Below are 24,602 nucleotides of genomic sequence, written 5' to 3' on the forward strand. Positions count from 1 at the left end.
TGTACGTGCTAATCTATCCCTTTTGAAATCTTGAAGGAATGTACCCCTGCATGTTGCTGTTTGATGGTTCTTTGTTCTGAAAAGATACAAAGCTGTGATGAAAACCATGCTTCTCCAGCACAGCTTCTGAGAGTTACTGATAAGTTTTTCCCTAGGCTATAGTCCTTAGTTTGGTTCAAAGAAAACTCTTCTCTATTTCTATTCCTGTTACAGATCGTTTCTTGATTATTTGTGTTGACATGATGATAAATAAGGCATGGCATGACACCATCTGAGTTAGAAGTGGTAACGTGATATGGACTAGTGTTCTGAGCAGGTTCTGAATATTGGTTTTTGTTTTGGTCCCAGTATTTGTAGAAAGGACAACTTCCCTGCCCCCACCCAAAAGGACTGGTCATCATGGTAATACTTTGTTCTTTGGCAACCTCTTTCAAAGGAGGCACTAAGAACACTTTGAAAATACACCTCTGTGAGGTTATGTACAAGACCTTCTAGAAATAACACCCCCCCAAAGATGTCCTTTTCATTATAGGGGACTGGAATGCCAAAGTAGCAAGTCAAGAAACACCTGGAGTAACAGGCAAATTTGGCCTTGGAGTACAGAATGAAGCAGGACAAAGGCTAATAGAGTTCTGCCAAGAAAACGCACTGGTCATAGCAAACACCCTCTTCCAAGAACACAAGAGATGACTATACACATGGAGTTCACTGGATGGTCAACCCTGAAATCAGATTGATTGTATTCTTTGCAGCCAAGATGGAGAAGATCTATACAGTCAGCAGAAACAAGACCGGGAGCTGACTGTGGCTCAGATCATGAACTCCTTATTGCCAAATTCAGACTGATATTGAAGAAAGTGGGGAAAACCACTAGACCATTCAGGTATGACCTAAATCAAATCCCTTATGACTATACAGTGGAAGTGAGAAATAGATTTAAGGGACTAGATCTGATAGACAGAGTGCCTGAAGAACTGTGGACGGAGGTTTGTGACATTGTACAGGAGACGGAAATCAAGACCATCCCCAAGAAAAGAAATGCAAAAAAGCAAAATGGCTCTCTGAGGAGGCCTTACAAATAGCTGTGAAAAGAAGAGTAGCGAACAGCAAAGGGGAAAACGAAAGATATAAGCATCTGAATGCAGAGTTTCAAAGAATAGCAAGGAGAGATAAGAAAGCCTTCCTTAGCAATCAATGCAAAGAAATAGAGGAAAACAATAGAATGGGAAAGACTAGAGATCTCTTCAAGAAAATTAGAGGTACCAAGGGACGATTTCATGCAAAGATGGGCTCAATAAAGGACAGAAATGGTATGGACCTAAGAGAAGCAGAAGATATTAAGAAAAGGTGGCAAGAATACACAGAAGAACTTTACAAAAAGATCTTCACGACCCAGATAATCATGATGGTATGATCACTCACACTCACCTAGAGCCAGACATCCTGGAATGTGAAGTCAAGTGGGCCTCAGGAAGCATCCCTATGAACAAAGCTAATGGAGGTGATGGGATTCCAGTTGAGCTATATCAAATCCTAATAGATGATGCTGTGAAAGTGCTGCACTCAATATGCCAGCAAATTTGGAAAACTCAGCAGTGGCCACGGGACTGGAAAAGGTCAGTTTTCATTCCAATCCCAAAGAAAGGCAATGCCAAAGAATGCTCAGACTACCACACAATTGCACTCATCTCACACGCTAGCAAAGTAATGCTCAAAATTCTCCAAGCCAGGCTTCAGCAATACATGAACCATGAACTTCTAAATGTACAAGCTGGTTTTAGAAAAGGCAGAGGAACCAGAGATCAAATTGTCAACATCTTTTGAATCATTGAAAAAGCAAGAAAGTCCCAGGAAAACATTTATTTCTGCTTTGTTGACTATGCCAAAGCCTTTGACTCTGTGGATCACAATAAACTGTGGAAAATTCTGAAGGAGATGGGAATACCAGACCACCTGACCTGCCTCTTGAGAAACCTGTATGCAGGTCAGGAAGCAACAGTTAGAACTGGACATGGAACAACAGACTGGTTCCACATAGGAAAAAGAGTGCATCAAGGCTGTATATTGTCACCTGCTTATTTAACTTACATGCAGAGTACACCATGAGAAACGCTGGGCTGGAGAAAGCACAAGCTGGAAACAAGATTGACGGGAGAAATATCAATAACGTCAGATATGCAGATGATACCACCCTTATGGCAGAAAGCGAAGAACTAAAGAGCCTCTTGCTGAAAGTGAAAGAGGAGAGTGAAGAAGTTGGCTTAAAGCTCAGCGTTTAGAAAACTGAGATGATGGCATCCGGTCCCATCACTTCATGGCAAGCAGATGGGGAAACATTGGAAACAGTGGGTGACTTTGTATTTCTGGGCTCCAAAATCTCTGCAGATGGTGATTGGAGCCATGAAATTAAAAGACACTTACTCCTTGGAAGGAAAGTTATGACCAACTTCAGTTCAGTTCAGTTCAGTTCAGTTCAGTCGCTCAGTCGTATTCGACTCTTTGCGACCCCATGAATCGCAGCACGCCAGGCCTCCCTGTCCATCACCAACTCCCAGAGTTCACTGAGACTCACGTCCATCGAGTCAGTGATGCCATCCAGCCATCTCATCCTCTGTCGTCCTCTTCTCCTCCTGCCCCCAATCCCTCCCAGTTTCTGAGTCTTTTCTAATGAGTCAACTCTTCGCATGAGGTGGCCAAAGTACTGGAGTTTCAGCTTTATCATCGTTCCTTCCAAAGAAATCCCAGGGCTGATCTCCTTCACAATGCACTGGTTGGATCTCCTTGCAGTCCAAGGGACTCTCAAGAGTCTTCTCCAACACCACAGTTCAAAGCATCATTTCTTCAGTGCTCAGCCTTCTTCACAGTCCAACTCTCACATCCATACATAACCACAGGAAAAACCATAGCCTTGACTAGATGGACCTTTGTTGGCAGAGTAATGTCTCTGCTTTTGAATATGCTATCTAGGTTGGTCATAACTTTCCTTCCAAGGAGTAAGCATCTTTTAATTTCATGGCTGCGGTCACCTTCTGCAGTGATTTTGGAGCCCAAAAAAATAAAGTCTGACCCTGTTTCCACTGTTTTCCCATCTATCTCCCATGAAGTGATGGGACCGGATGCCATGATCTCCGTTTTCTGAATGTTGAGCTTTAAGCCAACTTTTCACTCTCCACTTTCACTTTCACCAAGAGGCTTTTGAGGTCCTCTTCACTTTCTGCCATAACGGTGGTGTCATCTGCATATCTGAGGTTATTGATATTTCTCTTGGCATTCTTCATTCCAGTTTGTTCTTCTTCCAGTCCAGCGTTTCTCATGATGTAGTCTGCATATAAGTTAAATAAGCAGGTGACAATACACAGTCTTGACATACTCCTTTTCCTATTTGGAACCAGTCTGTTGTTCCATGTCCAGTTCTAACTGTTGCTTCCTCACCTGTACACAGATTTCTCCTAGACAGCATATTAAAAAGCAGAGACATTACTTTGTCAACAAAGGTCTGTCTAGTCAAGGCTATGGTTTCTCCAGTGGTCATGTATGGATGTGAGAGTTGGACTGTGAAGAAAGCTGAGCGCCGAAGAATTGATTCTTTTGAACTGTGGTGTTGGAGAAGACTCTCGAGCATCCCTTGGACTGCAAGAAGCTCCATCCAGTCCATCCTAAAGGAGATCAGTCCTGGGTATTCATTGGAAGGACTGATGTTGAAGCTGAAACTCCAATACTTTGGCCACCTGATGTGAAGAGCTGACTCATTTGAGAAGACCCTGATGCTGGGAAAGGCTGAGGGCAGGAGGAGAAGAGAACCACAGAGGATGAGATGGCTGGATGGCATCACCGACTCAATGGACATGGGCTTGGGTGGACTTCGGCAGTCTACCATGGACAGGGAGGCCTGGCGTGCTGCGGTTCATGGGGTTGCAAAGAGTCGGACACGACTGAGTGAACTGAACTGAACTGAGGTTATCTATACTATTTTCCCAGAGGAAATTCCTTCATATTGTGAACAATGATTCGTCAGGACAAAATGGTTCACTGGGAATCTTAGGATATAGGCTCAGAGTGGGCTTGGATATCTTCTAGTGCTATAGCCTGACTTGTGTAACCACTCCTCACCCCAATTAGTCTTTTCAAGACTTAACTCTAATGTGATTATATTTGAAGATAAAAAGTTTTAGAGATGAATTTAAAAGAGGTCATGAGGGGACAGTCTTAATCCAACAGGATTAATGGCCTTATAAGAAGAGGAAGAGACAGAGTGATCTCTTTCTGCCTACACACACTGAGGAAAGGCCATGTGAGGACATAGGGAGAAGGCCATCATATGCTGGTGCCTTAATCTTGGCGTTAACAGCCACCAAATTTGTGAGAAATAGATTTCTGTAGTTTGAGCTACCTAGTGTATGATACTTTGTTTAGACAGTCTGAGCTAAAACACCTAATCTAGGGTTTTCTTAACTGTGATCTGGAAAATGCTGTTGTGCCTGGACTGTTAGTAGGTGTTGGTTCTATGGTCAAATGCCTTTGAGAATGTTGCGTGATATTAACATCTATTGATAGTTCACAACTTGCATTAGGCTGTTAAAGGCTTTCAGAGCCCGAGAGTGAGGATACCTGGCTACCTTGTTGGAGGAGCACCTTTTAACATCTACATCACAGATTTCTTACATGGGGCCTGTGGAAGCCCTGGGGGACTGTTTTTGTTCTTGTTTCACACCTGTCCAGGCCTTGACTTTGCTAACTCCACACCTCTGAACCAGAATATCTAGGGACAGAGTGCCCCAGATTATGAATGACTAAAACACTCTCATGTTATAGGCGAGGAAATTAAGATCCTTGTAGGGAAAGTGCTTGCCAAGCGTGAGCACACAGCAAATGTTTGGACCATTGCCCCCTCCACTATAAATAACACCTGAGGTTTTTGATATTTCTGCCAGCAATCATGATTCCAACTTTTGCTTCATCTGGCCCAGCATTCTTATGATGTACTCTGCCTATAAGTTAAATAAGCAGGGTGACAATATACAGCCTTGACGTACTCCTTTCCCAATCTTGAACCAGTCTGTCGTTCCATGTCTGATTCTAACTGTTGCTTCTTGGCCTGCATACAGATTTCTCAGAAGGCATGTAAGGTGGTCTGGTATTCCCATCTCTTACAGAATTTTCCACATTTTGTTGTGATCCACACAGTGAAAGGCATTGGCATAGTCAATAAAGCAGAAGTAGATGTTTTAATGGAACTCTCTTGCTTTTTCAATGATCCAGCAAATGTTGGCAATTTGATCTCTGGTCCCTCTGCCTTTTCTAAATGCAGCTTGAACTTCTGGAAGTTCATGGTTCACGTACTGTTGAAGCCTGGCTTGGAGAATCTTGAGCATTACTTTGCTAGTGTGTGAGATGAGTGCAATTGTGCAGTACTTTGAACATTCTTTGGCATTACCTTTCTTTGGGATTGGAATGAAACTGACCTTTTCCAGTCCTGTAGCCACTGCTGAGTTTTCCAAATTTGCTGGCATATTGAGTGCAGCACTTTCACACCATCATCTTTTAGGATTTGAAACAGCTCAGCTGGAATTCCACCTCCACTAGCTTTGTTCGTAGTGATGCTTCCCAAGGTCCACTTGACTTTGCATTCCAGCATGTCTGGCTCTAGATGAGTGATCACACCATCGTGGTCATCTGGGTCATTAAGCTTTCTTTGTATAGTTCTTCTGTGTATTCTTGCCACTTCTTCTTAATATCTTCTGCTTCTGTTAAGTCCATAGCATTTCTGCCCTTTATTGTGCCCATCTTTGCATGAAGCATTCCCTTGGTATCTCTAATTTTCTTGAAGAGATCTATACTCTTTCCCATTCTATTGTTCTCGTCTTTCTTTGCATTGATCACTTAGGAAGGCTCTCTTATCTCTCCTTGCTATTCTTTGGAGCTCTGCATTCAGATGGGTATATCTTTCCTTTTCTCCTTTGCCTATAGCTTCTCTTCTTTTCTCAGCTATTTCTAAGGAGTGCTCAGACAACCTTTTTGCATTTTGTATTTCTTTTTCCTGGGGATGTTCTTGATCACTGCCTCCTGTACAGTGTCACAAACCTCCGACCCTAGTTCTTCAGGCAGTCTTTCTTTCAGATCTAATCCCTTGAATCTATTTGTCCTTTCCACTATATAATCGTAAGGGAGTTGATTTAGGTCATACCTGAATGGTCTAGTTGTTTTCCCTACTTTCTTCAATTTCAGTCTGAATTTGGCAATAAGGAGTTCATGATCTGAGCCAGTCAGTTTCTGATCTTGATTTTGCTGGCAGTATAGAGCTTCTCCATCTTCAGCTGCAAAGAATATAATGAACCTGATACCAGTATTGACCATCTAGTGATGTCCATGTGTATAGTCATGTCTTGTGTTGCTGGAAGAGGGTGTTTGCTACGACCAGTGCATTCTCTTTGCCGACATTGCTGGGAGAAATTTCAATAACCTCAGATATGCATATGACACCATCCTTATGGCAGAAAGCGAAGAGGAACTAAAGAGCCTCTTGATGAAGGTAAAAGAGGAGAGTGAAAAAGCTAGGGTAAATCTCAACATTCAGAAAACTAAGAACATGTTATCCAGTGCCATCACTTCATGGCAAATAGATGGGGAAACAATGGACACACTGACAGACTTTATTTTGGGGGCTCCAAAATCACTGCAGATGGTAACTGCAGCCATGAAATTAAAAGACGCTTGCTCCTTAGAAGGAAAACTATGACCAACCAAGACAGCATATTAAAAAGCAGAGACATTACTTTCCGCAAAGGTTCATCTAGTCAAAGCTATGGTTTTTTCCAGTGGTCATGTATGGATGTGAGAGTTGGACCATCAAGAAAGCTGAGTGCTGAAGAATTGATGCTTTTGAACTATGGTGTTGGAGAAGACTCCTGAGCGTCCCTTGGAGTGAGTGGAGTCCAACCAGTCAACCTTAAAGAAGATCAATCCTCAATATTTATTGGAAGGACTGATACTGAAGCTGAAACTCCAATCCTTTGGCCACCCAATGTGAAGAACTGAGTCACTGGAAAAGACCCTGATGCTGGGAAAGATTGAAGGTGGTGGCAGAAGGGGATGACAGAGGATGAGATGGTTGGATGGCGTTACTGACTCGATGGACATGAGTTTGGGCAAGCTTCAGGAGTTGGTGATGGACAGGGAGGCCTGGCGTGCTGCAGTCCTTGGGGTCGCACAGAGTCAGACAGGTCTGAGCTACTGAACTGAACTAAACTGAAAAATAACCCCTAGGTGGCAGTCTGTGTGTTTGTTTTAGTCTGTGCCTGCACAGGTGGAGAAGATGAATGAGTACTGAATTCATTTGAGTCTTGAAAAACAACAGTTTTGTATTTCATGAATCAGTGCCACAGATAAAGCATCTGCCTGGGTGTTTATAGTATTCCTCACAGGCCAGGTCTCGGGCCTGGGAAGAGGAGAACTGAGGGAAAGTGAAGTCTAGATTTGGAAAGGAGAGGTGAAGGGTACCTTTCCTGTAGAGCCTACTCTGCCCACAGTGCCATCTACTAAATCTTGAGATGGGCAGAGATATATGTCAGGTGAGACAGCTAGTTGTCCCAAGCCATCCTTCTCTTGATATATTCTTTAAGAATGCATATTTTAAAAATATATCTGATGACGGGTCATTTAGAGAGGTGCCTCTTGAAAGTCTGTCATTTTGAGATCCTTTTTTCTTGTCCCTTCTACTCTTCATTAGCATCCTAGAATATTTGGAGAGTTGCAGCCTCTCCCAGGCCAATACTAGGGTTCTAGTCTTATATCTGCTACTAACTTCCGGAGTGACCTTAGGCAAATCTCCTTCCCTTCTTCAGCCTCCGTTTAATCATCTAATTGATTTGCATTACACTCCTGTAAATCAGTGCCTATTTGGATGATGGCTAATACTTGACTTCAGTGACTCTAAAAATTTATTTTTTAAATGACTTTGGTTTTGGTTGTGCTGGGTCCTCATTTTTGGTTGCGCTGCATGTGGGCTTTCTCTAGTTGCAGAGAGTGAGGGCTACCCTTTGTTGTGGCGCATGGGCTCCTCCCTGCAGTGGCTTCTTGCTGTGGACACAGGTTCTAGGCGCACAGGCCTCAGTAGTTGCCGCACGTGGGCTTGGTAGTTGTGGCACACGGGCTTAGTTGTTCCGCAGCATGTGGAATCTACCTGGGCCAGGGATCAAACCTGTGTCCCCTGCATTGGTAGGCAGATTCTTATCCACTGCGCCAGCAAGAAGCCCAGTGACTCTAATAATTTACATTGAGCAAGATACACACACACAGATAGACACACAGAGGAAACCACATATGTGGGTTTCTAATACCTGTTACATACTTATTAAGAGCTTCCCTGTTTTTTAGTGTCATCAGGGGAGAAATCCAGAGGTATAGCAGGCTCTAGACACAGAGCTCCAGTTCCACTTCTCTGTGATTCCCTTGTATCTGTCATCCTCCATGATTTGGCTTCATTGTCAGGCTCTTGGCAAGATGGCTACAGCAGTTCCCAGGAGTCACATCCAGATCCAACCATTTCCACAGGGAAAACAAAAGGACCACCCCTCTGTGCATTTAGTTCTTGGGGGAGAGGAAACGTTTCTTAGAAGCACCCTAGTACACTTTTCACCTCTCAATGGTCCCGACTGAATCATATTTCCATTTCGTTTACACTCGCTGACAACAGGAATGATAGAATCCTGAAGAGCTTGCACTAATCTTTTTTCCCAGAAAGGGAGTACTGAAATTAACTGTTTATTAACCCTCCTTTGTCCCCAAGTTGGAAAGATAAAATGCTTATGGTGCAAAGATGAAGTCATTCCTAATGAGAAGTATTAAACGGTCATTTTCATGATATGATTCAATAACTGCTGTCCATTCATTCTATCCCATGGGCCCTATGTATTTATGTGCAGAGGGAAAGGGGCCACCTCATGGAGATGGTAATATTATTTACCGTCCAAAGATGCTGTCATCCTTCTAGATTGACTTAAGGTATATTACCCAGGGATGGCAAGTGAGATGCAGTGTCAGTAAAGGAATAGAGTTAAATGGAAAGAGTGGTAGGCATTCATGAATTTTATTTGCAGTGGTGAGCTCAGGCAGCAGGCTGTCATTCTGTTTTCTGGGTTGTCTAATGCAAACCTGGACCAGATGCTAGCCTGTGACATTTGGTATTGAGTGGTTAGAAGGCTACTGGCATAATGTAGGGGAGGAAATTCAAAACTTCTGCACATGAGAGTACCGTATTGAATCTTATGCGGGTCTACCCATTCACTGCTAACTTTGCCCTCCAAAGAAATTAAAGCATCTTTCCTGTAACCCTTACCTTGAGAAATTAGTGGGTGAGGGAAGCATCAAAAGCTTGCAAAGGCTTCCGCTGAGACTGAGTTTGCCGTTGAGAAGTGATGCCATGGAAATGGGCTCTCTGATTTGTAGCATATTGGAGGGGGCCAGGCATAGATGAGCCTAGGTGGTGACAGTTAACATCAGTAGCAAAGAAGATATAACATACATCTGGGGATCATCTGACATGTTATGGATTGAATTGTGCTCCCCCTCCCCATAATTCATATGTCGAAGCCCTAATTCCCAATGTGACTATATTTGGAGATGGGGCCTTTAAGGATATAATTAAGGTTAAATGAAGTCATCAGGGTGGGGCCCTATTCTGATAGAATGAATGTCCTTGTAAGAGGGAGAGACACTAGATCTCTCTCTCTCTCTACAAACACGTAAAAGAGAGACCATGTGAAGGCACAAAGAGAAGGGGACCATCTGCAAGCCAGGAAGACAGGTCTCACCAGAAACCAATCCTGCTGGCAGTGTTATTCTTGGGCTTTCAGGCTCCAGCCTTATGAGAAAATAAATGTGAGCTATTTAAGCCACCCAGTCTGTGGCATTTTGTTATAGCATTCTGAGTGGACTGAAACACATGTACAGATCTCTGGCCACAGGTAATTAACCTTGGAGGTCCCGTGAATGAAATCTACAGATAATCCACCCAGGCCTAATTTGATTTCTATAACCAAAAAGATTCTTAGGTCTGGCCAACAGAAGTGCCTGGCATTTTAGTCACCACACTAGCCTAACAAAGGAATAGCTCACGTTCAATTCCCAGGCATGATTTATTCACACCCAGAGTCCTTAGAATAGAGGGTGGTCAGGTGAATCCTTTGTAACACTTGTGAAACTTCCTCTTGGCCTCACCCCAAACTACCTGTACCAGTTAACCCTGGCAACTTACAGAGTGAAGCAGGATAGCCACACACCTTCCAGAGGCTAACTGGAAACTGCCTTTAAGGCAAAACTACTGCTAAGGGATCCAGGACACCCCCGCAGTAGTACCTAGCACAGAATGGAGGGAGTGCTTTTGGAGGTTAGGAAAAAAGGGTTCTTCTCAGAGGTTGAAACTCAGAAGGCTCAGGGAGACCCTGACCCTCTCATCTAGGATTATTCTACCAGTTCCCAGGAACACTTAGCATCAGGTAACAACTGCACACTGCTTAGTATGTGCATTTTTTGTAATTGCGGTTGAGGTCAAGCCAGAAGGCATCCGAACTCCCCTGATAAAGCCAAGGACCCTCTCAAAAGGGACATTTGGCCTCCATTTAGAATCCACCAAATCAAGCCTAACCCCTTCTTTTGTATGAGGTTTGCCCATATTATAAAAACTTGAGACTATTACAGACCTTTAATGTGTGTATGTGTGGTGAGTGTGCACACACTGTTGGAGACTACTTCAGTGTGAACACTCAAGGCCTGGGCAGAGTGAGCAGCATCCAGGAGTTGAGCAGGCAGGCAAGTTAGGTGGGTCACAGGCCCACACCTGACCCTAGGTGGGGATGCCAGGAGGTGGGATATGCCAGGCCCACAAAGGGAAGTACCAGAAGGATGGCCCAGGCAGGCAGATCCCCCAAGACATCTGCAGGCCACCCTAAGCCAGGTGGTGAGGGCTCAGGCAGGCAGGGTTGAGGCCTGGCCCCAGGGCCCCTGGAGGGCTCCACTAGGGGCTGCCAATCGCTTGGGGCCTCCCTGAGCAGCTGCTGGAACTCAAGATGTGTCTGCCAGCTAGATTCAAGCGCTCCTGGAGGCGGCCAGGGAGGTGGTCATTCCTCTCCTCCAGGTGGTCCAGGCAGGTGTTGACCTGGTCCAACATGGGGATGATGGCTGCCTGAACTGCTTCTTGGGTGAAGCCGTCGACCTTGCCTTCTGTGCTGACATCCACAGGCCCACCCTGTTCCACGTGGCCATGAGACCTGGCGGGCATGTGCAGGCACAAGGCTCACATGGCCTTGGAGTGAGGCGGCGCAAGTTGGTTGTGCGGCGGCCGAGGCAGGGAGGGCAGAGGGCAGTCATTAAAACCTTGTGCTCATTGAAATCATCCTCCTGGGGAAAAGAAAGCAAGAGTGTCACAGTCTGTCCTGATTGAAGATGTGCCCGCTGGGTGGGTGGGCTCGGGTCTCTCTCTGATTATTCATAAAGATTTTATAGGCTGTGGGTGTCCACAACTCATATCTTGCCATCCTGGTCTAGGGGTCCCCCAAAGCTGCAACGTGTCACCTCCTGCCTGAGGGGTTCCTCAGGATGCAGATGTCAAAGAAAGTTCTCTGTTCTCTTATCAGAGCTGGAATTTACCTCTTTATCTCAGTATTATTACCTACTTGTGTTAAAGAATGACTTATCCATTAAGATGTGAGCTACCTGACCAAGGTATGCAAGTCCAAGTCAGCAGGCAGGAGAGAAACATGCTGAGATTTGGATGTGGGGGAGTGGGTCTTCTTCTCATCTGTACTCCTAATACAGGATTGGCAGGTATCAATTAAATAATTAATCAATTGACACATTTTGTGTTTTATAGGAGACCAAGGGATTTTAGGCCTGGGGAAGACTTGAGAGGAGTGTGCATATTTTTTTTTCCATTTATTGAGGGCTTTTTTTAAGGCCAGGCTGTATGTATCTCCCACACAAGCACTGCTGTGAGGATAAATGTGGTGATGAATGGTCATCTATTTCTATGTGGCTGGTAAGTGTCAGGGCTATCCTAACGTTCTGTTGCTTCCTCTAACCTCTGTGCTCCAACTGGTTCTATCTCTGAAAACACTGAGATCATCTTCTGCACCTTCTGAGGGATGCAGAGTTAAGACTGGGTGTGGCAGTTTGTCCCCATCCTTTTCTTCCGTAATCCACCACATAATGGTCTCTGCTCACCCTGCTGGAATAGACTGCTCCAGGAAACCTCCTGACTTCAGAAATTTCCAGGCAGAGACAGACTCTCATCTCCTGTCTACTGCCCCATGCTCCCTGGCCACTGGAGAAAGAGCTATGAGGTTGAGAAGGAGCGAATCACCTTCCTTATCAATAGAGGAAGTAAAATGGGGTAGCTTATCCTTATGGGAATTGCAGAGATTTTGGCCACCATCCAAGACTTCAAAAAGCACTTGTTATTCCCACCACGCCCAGGCTAATGTGGATCCACAGCTAAAACAGGCTCTCCATGCTACTAGGTCAGCCTCTTGGCTCTTATCATGTAGCAGATCCTGTGGTGCCCAAAACGTTTAGGGTGAATCGGTATGCTTGCTGTGTGGAGCATGTGGCAAGGAGCATTGTAGCTCAGGCTGCTAGGAGGTAATATCCACTATGATCCAGGAACCCATTTATGGTGCTGTTTCTCCCATTGCCAAGATTTGCAAGCTTCAGAACAGAGGGGCAGAAACAAAGGTGGTGTCTCTCATAAATAAATCTGATCCATCTGCAACACTTGTACTTTGTATCCCTGCAAGTCTGATCTCTGCTGGTTTAGAAGTTCTCGTTCCCTAGAAGAAGCACATCTAGGATGCAACAAAACAATGGTTCCACAAAATGTGAAGTACACTCTTAGTTCCTGGAGCCACTCAAAACAGGTGGTTATGGTGTTCATTCTTTAGAATGAGAACAGGGAGGAATACAAATGAGACTCATCCAGAAACACCCTCACAGATACAACCAGAAATAATGTTTAATTTGGATGCTCCATGACCAGTCAAGTTGGCACATAAAATTAGCCGTCACAGTGTGTAGGGCAACATCATGGACTGCTGCATAACACTGCACACCACGAAGCCTCAAATGATCTTTCCCATGGGAGGGACAGTGCTAGCATTAGATCACTTTCCTAGGAGCACTGTGCACTGTGACCATGCATTCCAGCTAAGGGACCCCGTGCCTCTGTGGTCCACACACCATGTAGAGTGTAGATGAGTTAAACACTCAAAGTAGTAAAGCCTAGGGGAACTGCGCCTTCTCGTTTGTACAATTCACAAATTGTGAGCAGGTGCAGAAATCTCTCAGCAAGAGGCCTCCTGGAAGGAAGGGGGCTTCCAGTCTCACTTTGGATAACTGTGAAGCTTAGTGACATTTGCAGCAGAGATATGAAATCCTCATATCTTTCTTCCTATAGCAATAGGAGAAATAACTCTTGTGGTTGGGGTGGGAACATGAATTCAGGAAAAAGTTAGGGAAGTGATTTATGCCTGGGCCTTGTAGGAAGGACAAGATTTTCAGAGATAGAAAAGCAGGAAAGGATATGAAATTCCTGAAAACGGTCGTACCAATCCTAGCAAGCTTCTAAGAGTTAGCCTGTTGTCAGTGTTCCCTGGTCTTCCCCAAAGTCTGCAACCTGAACTGACTTGCAAAATATCCAGGTGCAAGCCTTGGGTCCCACACAACATGCACAGCCCAGTACTATCTGACCCCAGGGCTCAGAAACAAGTCCTCTGCATCTCTGCTCTGATACATCTCCATGTCCGTATCTAATATGAAGAACTCACATTTTGCCTGGAAGGAGTAAAACTTGGAAGGCTTCCTGGCTTCTAAGTCACTTCAGTCTTGTCCGACTCTGTGTGACCCCATAGACGGCAGCCTACCAGGCTCCCCCGTCCCTGGGATTCTCCAGGCAAGAACACTGGAGTGGGTTGCCATTTCCTTCTCCAATGCATGAAAGTGAAAAGCGAGAGGGAAGTCGCTCAGTCGTGTCCAACTCTTCACGACCCCATGGACTGCAGCCTACCAGGCTCCTCCGCCCATGGGATTTTCCAGGCAAGAGTACTGGAGTGGGGTGCCATCGCCTTCTCCAAGGCTTCCTGGAGGGGGACCTAGTTGATCTAGGCCCGGGTAAATGGAATGTTCATGCTTTCCAAAGACTAAGATGACAAGAAACAAAGCATGATGTATGTGCAAAGGCCTAAGAAGTAGAGCTAGGCCTTGAGGGATGGACACGGATATAGAAAGACTTAGGAATACGAGCAGGGATTTCATGACGTCAGCTGGGCCTTGGGAAATGGACAGTTTCCCACCAGTAGACCTAGCTGAGAGGAATGGCCATTGTCCCCATCAATCATCGCAGGCCCACCAATGACGATGTTGGGAGGCGGGGGTGTGAAAGGCGGAAGAAGCCCTAGCACGTGCCTAAGCTCCTGACTGTCTGGATTGTGCTATGGGGCTTCCGTAGACCGTTTTCCTCGGTTAGGATTTAACATGGCGGCTCCCTTTCCGGAAATGGCAAAAGTGTAAGTTTTACTAACTTTATTCGTATTTGGCTGTCTGCGGTGTGAGTGGAGAGTCGGGTAAATGGTGTGTCCTGACGGACACTTTGACAGACGTGTCTGCGGGCTCCTGGGTGGATGGCGGAGAAGATCTCTCAGGCACTTCCGGGTTTGGTGTTGGGCATTATTGTAACGGCATGCTGAAACTTGAAGAAGATTTTCTTGGTTTAAATGTGGGTCTCGGAGCCTCCTTCCCAGTTATAGTCTTAATGCTTTGTAGTGTTTGCGGCTTAAAGAGAGGGAAGGGCGGGTGCTTTTGGCTGGGTGGGTGGGGGTGCCAGACAGTCTGGTGACTGGCGGCCACCATGGAGCTGATTCTGCTTTCTATTGTAGGGTGTTTGGGGTGGATATATCGTTGCCGGGGATTGGTTCAAATGTTGATCTTGGCCATTTTTGTGACCTTTCTTCACCATTGAGGGTATTTCTGTTATTTTCCACGTGAAACGAGACAGTAAGGCTCTGAGGGACTGCGTGCGGTGTTAGGACAGCTGACGGCCCTTGGCTGCCTTGGTGTTTTGTGGATAAGGGAAAGGGGAAGTTTTCCCCAGCCACTCATGTTACGAGCTTGCAAGTTACCTAATTTTCCTGCAGCTGTATTAGGCTGTCCATCTGTAAGCAAGTCTCCTTGTAGATCTGTATAATCACTGTTTCCTTCAGGACCTGTGATGGAAAAATCTAGTACTGGCCAGCCGATGGGCCTGTAATGAGAAGAGAGTGGACCCGGAATTAGCTGTCCAGACCTGCCAGATGAGTAAGTGCAACCTTATGTTATGTGGGGCCACAAATGCTGGGAGGAGGGTAGCATCCATCCCATCAGCTGTAACATTATTTAACATGGTGTTGAAATGTCTTCCCTGAGTCTCTAAGATCGGAACTTCCAACAATGTCAGGATCACTCCCTGAGCGCTGCTCAGACACTGTTTATAATGTCTTTAACTAGTCAATGGCATCTTTTTCCAGTTCACCGTGAGTGCCATTATTACAGACGTACTGAATTTATTAGAATGTCACATTTCCAAAAAGCCTGATCTTGCCATTTTCACATCAGAGCTCTGATCTGTCTTTTTATCCTTTTGGAAGACACTTGTAATACCAGGCAGAAGCAGGCTGGACTGGATGGGATTGTGAAAAACAAACTTCAGGAATCCAGAGACTGTGGGAGTGCTGTTTTTTTTTTTTTTTCAGGTAGGGGAACATGGATTTGAATGTAATTTAAAGCCAGCTCTCTTTAGGAAAGGGGAGAAAGATGAGGCCTGTACACCAAGTGAGTGGCAGAGAATGATAGTCTGCCAGTCTATCCCCTCTATAAGTGGGTGGGCATTTACTTTGCAGGGGTCCTGGAGGTGTAGGCTAACAATTCAAGTAATATGCGGGTCAGGACTTCATTAAATATTTACCTTTCCACAGTTTGTCGGGATTTTTTTTTTTTTTTTGCTTTGCTTTGCTTTGCAGGTGTTGCTGAGACAATACATCGTGTTTCATTAAAAATAAATTTTATTGTCTGAGTCTGACTCTTTCTTACTGTCATCTTTGAGCCTCAATTTCCACATTTGCAAAATGGGAATCAAACCTTGCTCTCAGGGATATCTCTTGTATGGTTTTTGTAAAGCACTCAGCACACAGGAGGTACAGAGGGAATTAGTACACCATTTCCAGAATATGGGAACAGAACATTGTGGCTTCATTTAGCTCGTCTCCCTACATGTCCAGACCCCCATTTCAACCAAACGTTTGTTTGTTTCCTTTCACAGGGCCAGCAAACTTCCTCAGATATTACTGGCCTTCTTGGAAACCAGCCTCATTAATCCTGCTATGATGCCAAGAGGTAGCCCAGCAACTCACACTTTGCCTTGCTCTGAGCAACTTTCTTTTCTGGCCATCTCTGACGCCTTATGCCGAAGCTGATGTGGCTCAGCACCAAGTTCAGGCACCAAGAAGGTGCTTGTTAACTGGCAGTGCCGAAAAGGTCTCTCTTTCATTGTCTGTGTAAAGTTACTTCTTTCCTGGGCAGTGGTTAATTTGTTGAAAATGTGTGGAAGAGTTTTCACAGTTGGGGTGGGGGGAAAGCGCTAAATAGAAATGTGAACTCTTCCAAGGTGCATTCAGAGACACTTCTAACCTCTAGTTTCATAGAAACCTCGGGCTCCTCTGTTGCTCTATTAGCATGGGTTTTATCCAGAAGGAGGCATCACAGAACCTGAATTTCATTCACCAAGGTTTAAAAGAAAATGCACATTTCCTTGTGATTGGAAACTAAAGTGTGTAGTCTTTAGAGGGCATGTTTAAAGACTTTTTGTTTATCCCTGTAATTGGTGAAATTACTTTAAAGCTCTGAAAGATGGGGATGGTGATAGTTTCCTACTCAGTGAAAACCTGAAGCCTGAGATACTTAGAAAAACCTGTCCTAGGCCCATGTTCCTTCACCAAGTGACATGATGATGATCAAAACTGGCTTATTTCCTAGTCAAAACAGTTGTGAAACTTAAGAATAACCGTGAGGTCTTCTTGCCCTTCCATACACACTTGTTCCCACTGCCCATCAAAGTCATCTTAGCTGACTTCATTGGAGGCAGGGGTCAAGAAAACCTAAATGGATGGTTTAGTCAGTAAATCTTCTGTGTATGGGCACTTAAAAATAAGTCACAAGGTTGAGGATTCCACAAAGGTGACTCTCAAATTGGTGACAGTCTCACAAATCAGGGCTTTCATGGAAAGAGAAGGTAATCTTTTTCTGAATTTGAGATGGAATCTGGGTTTCTGGTTCCTTTCCAGGAATTCATTCCTAGGCCAGCCATGTCACTTAGGCTCATGAGACAGTACCTCAGTGAATGTCTACTCACTCGTGGGAATGTTAATGTTCCATAAATTCTTGGTGTGAGGTATTCCTTTGGATACACACCACAAGTGGGATTGCTGGACTAGACGGTCGTTCTGTTTTTAACTTTTTGAGGGAGTTTCATACTGTTTTCCATAGTAGCTGTACCAATTTAGTCTTGAACTAAATGAGTTTCGTGAGCGGTTCTCAGCCACTTTTGATTGTCGGTTCTTTTCAGGAGAAGTACTGGAGAGATTAGGGGCTCAAAGGGGAAAGCACGCCCCTGATCAGGAAAGATGGAATGACTGACTACATACGGACCTTCGTTGGGGTTCCTAAAGCCTAGAGGTGGGGAAGGGGCCGGGAAGAGTGACCCTCTATAGAGCTGCTCTCAGAGCACAAGGAGAAAGCTGGACAGGAGGACATAGGCCCTCAGTGTGAAAGGTGCATTGGACTTTCTGTGGTCAAAAGTGTCTGCTACCTATTTCTCAGTCCCTGGTACTGCCTGGGATCATTGTAGCATGGGGACTGAAGATAATAGTGCACATCGCTGAGTGTGACATGAGAGTGGATTACTTTGTGGCAAAGGTGAGACTTTGATGATGAAGGCTTTACCCTATGTTACAGCATTCCTCAGAATTTTGGAGTTCACTGTTAGGGATATTCTTGTGTTCCTGCTTCAGTCTATGCACTGCCATAGGCTGTCAAAAGCATCTGGGGAAAGGTGAGCTTTCCCCCTCCTATACTGTGGCCTAGAGCAGTAGTCTGAGAGAGTCTCCCGGGAGGTGCCCACTGATGGTGACTACACTTGGTTGAGTAGACCACTCAACTCTTCTGTTGGGACTACCATAAAGAGGCACATGAAAGTGAGCTGCTGTTGCTGGTGTGTTCTAGTGATCTAGCAGCCAGACACTTCTTCCTTCAACACTCACACACCTCAGGTGCCTTGGTAAACTCCTAAAGGAGGCGCATATTGGCAACGGCAGCATGTGGGGCATGGGAAATGTTGAGTCAGGGGCAGAAGTTGGCGGTAGCCTGATGTCAGAATTCTGTGCCTTTGTGCAGAGCAAGGGCACATTGGGATTCCCGAGGAGTCCCAACTCTGTAGGAATGTGGTTGGAACTTTCCATGTTCACTTTCTGCACTCTTCCACTGAGCACACTCTGCACATTGTGTGGAAGAAAGAGGTCCGATGGGTCTTGTCAATGAACTGTCCATGAATCCGGGGCCATTTGCTTCTTTCTGCGCATATGCCGATGAGTCTGGATGTCCAGGAACCTCCGGAGTCAGGTGCCCCAGCTGGAGCATAAAGCCCTTGTATTCCTCTTGCTGGAGAGGGCTACACCCCCAGGCTGTGGCTCTCTCTCCCCTCTGTGTGTCTGCTAGAAAGCCTTTCTAGCAGAAAGGCTGGCTGCTGGTGGCTTCTCTTCCATTTGGGTCTTCCTGTTGATGGGGGTGACATTGCCTCAAGGGGCCTTCTCTGCATTCTGAAGGAAGAAAGTGGTGTTGGTACAACAGTGGAGGGACAGTTCTGCATTGTTTGTGGTGGTGTGCTACTGGAGTCGGGGAGAGGAAAGGGGAGCTCAACGTGGGGAGGGAAAAGGTCCCATGGTTTCCCCATTTCAGGCTTTTGCTTTCTCTTGATTAGGGAAATTTGGGCCCAGCAGGGCTATGAGGAGGAGGCTCTGAGAGTATAAGGAAAGACTGACAGTGGGGAGGACAACGGTCTCTGGTGTGACGACTGTGGTGGGCATTGTGGGTTCAGGGCTCTTTTCCTGTCTCCTTTCTCCATTCTTGTGGCCTTCCTTTGGGTTAGCACAGCTGAGGGACAGAAGATAATAATGGACCCTGATGGGTATACTATAAGAAAATACGGGTTTCTTGTAAACTAGGACATTTACTACGGGAACAGGATTATTGTCCATTTTCCCAAGTGAATTGTGATTTTGTCTGCAAGTGAAGGCTTGGCTGTCTCTTCCTTGTTCTGTGTGGCCTAGACCCGTGGAAAACAGCTGTTGTGGAAGGGGAGCTCTCTGTCCTGCTGTACTGTTGCACAGTATGTAATCTAAGGGAGTTCTGAGAAGGAACTGCTGTTGCTTACACTATTGATTGTTTTTCTGCAGCGATATTTTCTGCCCTTTTCCTGTAGCTTTATGGGCTCTTGGTCACTGCTTTTGCTGCCAGGTCCCTGACGGAACACTCTTGGTTTCTCAGATTACCAAGAGGCTTATTTAACTTACAGAAAAGATTTGCATACATTGCAGAGAGTCAGAGATGGCAACCCATTTCCTGGAGAATCCCAGGGACAGAGGAGCCTGGTGGGCTGCTGTCTACGGGGTTGCACAGAGTCAGACACGACTGAAGTGATTTAGTAGCAGCAGAGTCAGACAAAGAACTGACCCGTATTCCACCGTTTTTTAGGAAAGGCAAGAAAGATGTCTTGTCCCTTTTCAGCATGAGCAGTTTCATTTTCCTTATTTTAGTTTCCCTTACAATGTGCTCCCCGTGAGATACCCCTGGGTATCTTCACCCTCCCTCCAAGTGCTGATTCCAAAGTCTTAGCCATAGTCAGACCTGTGCAGAGAACTTCCTCAAGAGGAACTTGTGGAAAGAGCTCCTGAAGGACAAGTAAAAAGTATGAGCGACTGCTTATCCTCTAGGAGCTTTTTACCCATACATATGTCCTCAGGGGGAATTCTCTGTGATCAATAGGATCACTCAGGATGAGGATTAAAACCACAAACCTTGTTTAGAGATGGTTTAAATCGCTCTGCTGATGTCAGCAGTCTGCTTGCAAGTGGAGCTGAACTTCATCTCTCACCATCCCTTTCTCAAGAGCTCTGAAGGAGCAGAGATTTGATCTCCAATTGGCAGAGGGCCGATTTCTGTGTCTTGTGGTGCACAGGACCTGCTCGAATATTTGGTAGGAGGCAAGGACTCAGATCCTGCAGAGTTTTAGTTATGGAATTGTAGTGTGCAGCTCTGTCCAAAAGAGTGGACAGAATGAGCAAAATATGTGCATTCCTGTACAATGTGAATGGTCTCTTCATCCGTCTGGACTTGAATTTGCCCTCCCAGTCCACTATGCTGACTCCAGCACACACACAAAATGGGTTACTGAGCGTCGCCAGCCAGGCCACCTCACAGTTTAGATTTGGGTTGGCTTTCTGAGCTTCCTTCGCCTCTCCTTATTCATGTGCAAGCCTACTGTCCTACTTCTCATCAGCTTTGGAAAGGAACAGCAGTGGGATCACTTCAGTGAATCCTAAGGAGATTCACTGGTTTACTCAGCCTCTCCCAATCAGTCAGACAGAGCACCTTCCAGAATGCTGAAAGGCCTGTTGTAGATTTTCCTCTAGTAGATTGTCAGAGTACTGAGCTACAGGATATAGGATATAGTTAAAGCTAGGAACCAAGCACCTGGGCATCTCCTCCGGACCCCAGAACTGATGTGTACTGGAAAGGCTAAGAGGGTAGGTCTTATTCCGTCATGTTTTTATTACCAGATAACAATAAATTACGAAGGTGGAATGAAACTTCAGAGTGGATGGGTGTGTTTATGATATAGATTATGGAGATGCTTTATGGATGTAAACTATCTCCAGACTCATTAGATTGTATACCTTAAATGTGTACTATATTTTTGTATGTCAGTCATTCCTCATACCTCAATGAAGGGGTTTAAAAACATAATAAAAAAGACTCTTCCATGATCACAAATGAATGCCCACCCCCAAGTGTTTTTAGACTTTAGAACTGAGAGGGAAGACTGTTTCTCCTTGGGGAAATGGGTAATGCCATTTACAGCTTCTGTATTCTGGTTTTGCCTTGGTTTTTCTATGGATACATAGTATTTGCATTAGTGGTGTATAAGGTTAACCTTTAGTCCGTAGGGTTTTGAATTTCATAGAATCACAGCAGTTCTACAGAAGTCGTCAACTTCATGTGGAGGACTTCGGCTCAAGGAGTGACCCTGTGACATCAGCGAGTGGTCATTTGACCAGAAATTGACTTTGGGTATTGTGCCTTTGGGAATGGCTTGGACTTTGGGTTGTTTTCATTTTCTGTAATATATGCTTTTGTGCTTACTCAAGAAATCTTTAAAAATTGTGTACCCATGGGGGCATGTCAACATGTGTGTGCGCTGTATTTGTATTCCACAGGGTGGAAGGCCCTGTCTCAGGCTCATTGGTCTCTCTAGCAGGCCTCTTTTTCTCTCAAACCTTCCCACAGCCTTCTATTTTCTGTGTCACCGAGTTTCCTGGCGAAGCTACTTGGTTTGGTATACTTTTCATCTTATCCTATTTGAGCCAGTAATACTTTTGCTATAGTTTGGGACTAGACCCACAAGAATGAGTGAGAGCCTGCAAAGGTTCACTAGTAACCTTTACTGAAGAGAATGTAAAAAGACATACTGTTGGGACTTCCCCAGCAGTCCAGTGGTTAAGACTCCGTGCTTCGAATATAGAGGGGAGGGGTTCAATCCCTGGTGGGCGAACTAAGATCCCACATGCTTCATTGCATGGCCAAAAAAAAAAAAAGAGAGAGAGAGAAAGACATACTGCTGAGTTTCCCTGAGCTAGCCTCATTTCTGTGTCTTTAAAATGTATTTGTTGCTTAAGTTTCTTGTATTTTGTTAAATACTTGTGTTCTGCCAATAAAATCCATTTGCTTCAGAAGATCTCACTTGTATGTGTTTCTTACTCACAATGAACACCAGCATGATCAGGGAAGCTGCGGCTCTCTCATGGGCATTGTCACCTGAACCAGGGCGGAGCATTAAGCTCTGAAGGCTGATGTGTTAAGAACAGGAGTGGGTGGCAAAGGGATGGGGTCTCCAGGCCATGCTAAAAGTTCCCCTCTTTGTTAAGCTCCCCCCTTTGTTCAGGGAAGTATTCCCCTTAATGTTAGTCAGTCATTCATGTCCGACTCTGTTCGACTGCATGGACTGTAGCCCGCCAGTCTCCTCTGTCCATGGGATTTTCCAGGCAAGAATACTGGAGTGGGTTGCCATTCCCTTCCCCAGGGGATCTGCCTGACCCAGGGATCGAACCCTGCTCTCCTGCATTACAGGCAGATTCTTTATCATCCAAGCCACCTGGGAAGCCCAATCCCCTAAAGGTAGCAGGTGATCTAACACCTCCCTATGAGAAGTGATACTTTTAGCCACTTCATGAAGGCCATGAATGCATATTTGGGGATCCTGGAGAAATCTTCGGATATTCCCAAGGGCAAGGAGAGGTAGGGTGACCAGCATGGTTTCAGAGAAGATTAGTTGAGAAGTCAGTAGGACCAAACTAGAAGCAGCAAGCACACAATTAATTCCTGCTGAAGCCTGCATTAGAATCTCGGTCCCTTGTGCCTGAGACATCTTTTATTATGCCACACCATTAGGTCTTATAAAGACTTTGTAATAGCAGAATTAAATTAGCTAAGTGGGTAGAGTTTTTTGGCATTGTTTATTCTTTAAACATATGGATACACTTTCCAGTTCTAACTGGAATTAGAAATGCAATTAACTAAAATTGCAGGTCTTACGTATAACTTACCAAGTTTAAACATTTCAGCAGGGACTTCCCCGGTGGTCCAGTGGCTGAGACTCCATGCTTCCAATGCAGGGGGCCCATGTTCGATCCTTGGCTCGGAAAATAGATTCCACATGCCACAAATAAGACCCAGCGCAGCCAAATTAATAAATATGAAAAAAAAAAAAAAACATTTTCCCAGCAAATAGCCCTACTGTGGTCAGTTACACCCCCCCCCCCCCCATCCCCACAGGAAAGGAGAGTAAGACTGGCAGTGTGTTCTGCCTGTAGTTCTTCAGGGTGGCTGGGTGTCATAAAGATCTTGGGCTGAAGGTGGCAGCAATTCTGTTCTTGCCGTTCAGTCTAGAGGGCCTCAAGCTTCAGTGTCTCATTTCCTGCCCCAGAGGTTCATCAGGATGCAAAGCTCAGATCGCTTCTCTTTTTCTCTAATTGCAGCTGGAACTTTGTATCCCTTAATTATCCTCTCCTGCTACAGAACGAGTGTCACAAAAGACTGTAAGCCATCTCCCATTGGCCCTATTTCAGGTCAGTGGGTATGATTTTACCTGAGGCATTTGCATTTAGACTGCCAAACACCATGAAATCCCACTACCATTCTGATCTTAATTGACACACCAAGCCTCACCTGCGGTTTCCATGGAGGCGGGCCCAGGGCCGGGGTGGGCAGGGCTGAGAGCCCTACTGGCGCCTGCGCAGGCCCTGCGCTCAAGAGCAGATGGTTGCAAGTGCGCAGGCGCAATGTGGAGGCGGAGCTAGGACTGAAGGGGCGGGAGAAGAGGGCTGCGGATGGGCGGGGCTAATGGCCATAAGGAGGCGGGATCAGAAACGAGGGGCAGGGCCTAGGTTTCCCCAGGCGGGCAGTGGGTGAAGGGCAGGGGCCAGGGCCCAGGACTCTGCATCTTACAGGATGGGGGCGAGGCCCTCTGCACTTGGAGCAGAGGAGTCAGCCAGGTGCCCACCCTCCCTGCTGAGCCCGCCACTCACTTGGCCTTCTGAGTTCCTTGGCTTGCATGAGGTTCTGTGAACACATTTCCCTGCTTATTCATGCATCTCTCAGACAGATTATTGGCACCTACGCTGCAGATGTTGCCTGCATCATTAATGGGAAAGCCCCAAACACTAGCCAGCATAATCCAGAGCTGCATGTTCAAAGAGTGCACCGTGACCAGGGAATGTAAGCAAGGTTGAATGCTAAGAAATCTCTTAATTTTCTATATTAAAAGACTGAAAGAAAATAATCATCTGGTCATCTGCATCAGCTTTGAAAAGATAAAAATGAAGGGGTATCTGATGTTACCAGAGGCATTTGCTTTTAGTCTATTACCAATACCAGAAAATCAAATTAACACTCAGATCATTAAGTTACTTTCTCTGACATCATCATCACATATATGCACATAATTCACTGTTTACTTAGGGCAATGGCACTCCAATTTCTTTCACAAATCATGTGTTTTTATGAGACAGTGCTACAGGTCAGCTTCCCTGGATACCCACAATAGCTCAACCCGAAGGGGATGTGACTCTTGTTCCAAATGAAAATATGTAATTAACTCACCTGTTTGGAGTTGGGATTTTAGTTGAACTCTTACTTAATATATTGCATATATATAGGAACATTTAAGGGAATCTTAGTTTTTCGGAGTTTATAAG

The 24,602-nt window shown here is 45.3% G+C and overlaps 2 long non-coding RNA genes across 3 annotated transcripts; one reads left to right on the forward strand and one right to left on the reverse strand.

The window, feature by feature from the left end:
• Positions 1 to 8,381: 8,381 nt before the first annotated feature.
• LOC139180932 (uncharacterized) lies at positions 8,382 to 24,401 on the reverse strand. 2 transcript variants are annotated; one of them, XR_011565119.1, is made up of 4 exons: positions 23,575 to 24,401; positions 22,953 to 23,038; positions 15,165 to 15,286; positions 8,382 to 11,394 (listed from the first exon to the last, which is right to left on the reverse strand). It is a non-coding gene; the product is annotated as an uncharacterized lncRNA (long non-coding RNA). The 2 variants fall into 2 exon arrangements; XR_011565118.1 differs by having other exon boundaries at positions 8,383 to 11,394; positions 15,165 to 18,890.
• On the forward strand, positions 14,466 to 16,492 carry LOC139180933 (uncharacterized). The gene is made up of 3 exons (XR_011565120.1): positions 14,466 to 14,552; positions 15,246 to 15,339; positions 16,340 to 16,492. It is a non-coding gene; the product is annotated as an uncharacterized lncRNA (long non-coding RNA).
• Positions 24,402 to 24,602: the final 201 nt, after the last annotated feature.

Source organism: Bos indicus, chromosome X (assembly GCF_029378745.1).
Source record: "Bos indicus isolate NIAB-ARS_2022 breed Sahiwal x Tharparkar chromosome X, NIAB-ARS_B.indTharparkar_mat_pri_1.0, whole genome shotgun sequence".
NCBI classification, from domain to species: domain Eukaryota; kingdom Metazoa; phylum Chordata; class Mammalia; order Artiodactyla; family Bovidae; genus Bos; species Bos indicus.